This window comes from Musa acuminata, unplaced genomic scaffold (genome assembly GCF_036884655.1).
Source record: "Musa acuminata AAA Group cultivar baxijiao unplaced genomic scaffold, Cavendish_Baxijiao_AAA HiC_scaffold_192, whole genome shotgun sequence".
Lineage (NCBI taxonomy): Eukaryota > Viridiplantae > Streptophyta > Magnoliopsida > Zingiberales > Musaceae > Musa > Musa acuminata.
The window spans coordinates 132,501-135,000 of NW_027020464.1; positions in this window are offsets into that span (position 1 = coordinate 132,501).

Consider the following 2,500-nt stretch of genomic DNA (forward strand, 5'->3'; position numbering starts at 1 on the left):
AACAGGCCAAAAACTGGCCAAAACGGCCCAAAAACGGGCCAAAACTGGCCATTTTTGGCTGCACGAGCGAGCGGCGAGCGGCGGACAGCGAGCGAAGCGAGAGGCAGCACCGTCCCTGCTATACGAAAGCCCCATCCAGCCCTGTGCCACCCGGGGGGTTCCAGGGTGCTGAGATGGCTGACGTTTTGCTCCGCTCTCGACGGTCACCGCGCAATGCAAGAACAGGCCAAAAACTGGCCAAAACGGCCCAAAAACGGGCCAAAACTGGCCATTTTTGGCTGCGCGAGCGAGCGGCGAGCGGCGGACAGCGAGCGAAGCGAGAGGCAGCACCGTCCCTGCTATACGAAAGCCCCATCCAGCCCTGTGCCACCCGGGGGGTTCCAGGGTGCTGAGATGGCTGACGTTTTGCTCCGCTCTCGACGGTCACCGCGCAATGCAAGAACAGGCCAAAAACTGGCCAAAACGGCCCAAAAACGGGCCAAAACTGGCCATTTTTGGCTGCACGAGCGAGCGGCGAGCGGCGGACAGCGAGCGAAGCGAGAGGCAGCACCGTCCCTGCTATACGAAAGCCCCATCCAGCCCTGTGCCACCCGGGGGGTTCCAGGGTGCTGAGATGGCTGACGTTTTGCTCCGCTCTCGACGGTCACCGCGCAATGCAAGAACAGGCCAAAAACTGGCCAAAACGGCCCAAAAACGGGCCAAAACTGGCCATTTTTGGCTGCACGAGCGAGCGGCGAGCGGCGAGCGGCGGACAGCGAGCGAAGCGAGAGGCAGCACCGTCCCTGCTATACGAAAGCCCCATCCAGCCCTGTGCCACCCGGGGGGGGTTCCAGGGTGCTGAGATGGCTGACGTTTTGCTCCGCTCTCGACGGTCACCGCGCAATGCAAGAACAGGCCAAAAACTGGCCAAAACGGCCCAAAAACGGGCCAAAACTGGCCATTTTTGGCTGCACGAGCGAGCGGCGAGCGGCGGACAGCGAGCGAAGCGAGAGGCAGCACCGTCCCTGCTATACGAAAGCCCCATCCAGCCCTGTGCCACCCGGGGGGTTCCAGGGTGCTGAGATGGCTGACGTTTTGCTCCGCTCTCGACGGTCACCGCGCAATGCAAGAACAGGCCAAAAACTGGCCAAAACGGCCCAAAAACGGGCCAAAACTGGCCATTTTTGGCTGCGCGAGCGAGCGGCGAGCGGCGGACAGCGAGCGAAGCGAGAGGCAGCACCGTCCCTGCTATACGAAAGCCCCATCCAGCCCTGTGCCACCCGGGGGGTTCCAGGGTGCTGAGATGGCTGACGTTTTGCTCCGCTCTCGACGGTCACCGCGCAATGCAAGAACAGGCCAAAAACTGGCCAAAACGGCCCAAAAACGGGCCAAAACTGGCCATTTTTGGCTGCACGAGCGAGCGGCGAGCGGCGGACAGCGAGCGAAGCGAGAGGCAGCACCGTCCCTGCTATACGAAAGCCCCATCCAGCCCTGTGCCACCCGGGGGGTTCCAGGGTGCTGAGATGGCTGACGTTTTGCTCCGCTCTCGACGGTCACCGCGCAATGCAAGAACAGGCCAAAAACTGGCCAAAACGGCCCAAAAACGGGCCAAAACTGGCCATTTTTGGCTGCACGAGCGAGCGGCGAGCGGCGGACAGCGAGCGAAGCGAGAGGCAGCACCGTCCCTGCTATACGAAAGCCCCATCCAGCCCTGTGCCACCCGGGGGGTTCCAGGGTGCTGAGATGGCTGACGTTTTGCTCCGCTCTCGACGGTCACCGCGCAATGCAAGAACAGGCCAAAAACTGGCCAAAACGGCCCAAAAACGGGCCAAAACTGGCCATTTTTGGCTGCACGAGCGAGCGGCGAGCGGCGGACAGCGAGCGAAGCGAGAGGCAGCACCGTCCCTGCTATACGAAAGCCCCATCCAGCCCTGTGCCACCCGGGGGGTTCCAGGGTGCTGAGATGGCTGACGTTTTGCTCCGCTCTCGACGGTCACCGCGCAATGCAAGAACAGGCCAAAAACTGGCCAAAACGGCCCAAAAACGGGCCAAAACTGGCCATTTTTGGCTGCACGAGCGAGCGGCGAGCGGCGGACAGCGAGCGAAGCGAGAGGCAGCACCGTCCCTGCTATACGAAAGCCCCATCCAGCCCTGTGCCACCCGGGGGGTTCCAGGGTGCTGAGATGGCTGACGTTTTGCTCCGCTCTCGACGGTCACCGCGCAATGCAAGAACAGGCCAAAAACTGGCCAAAACGGCCCAAAAACGGGCCAAAACTGGCCATTTTTGGCTGCACGAGCGAGCGGCGAGCGGCGGACAGCGAGCGAAGCGAGAGGCAGCACCGTCCCTGCTATACGAAAGCCCCATCCAGCCCTGTGCCACCCGGGGGGTTCCAGGGTGCTGAGATGGCTGACGTTTTGCTCCGCTCTCGACGGTCACCGCGCAATGCAAGAACAGGCCAAAAACTGGCCAAAACGGCCCAAAAACGGGCCAAAACTGGCCATTTTTGGCTGCACGAGCGAG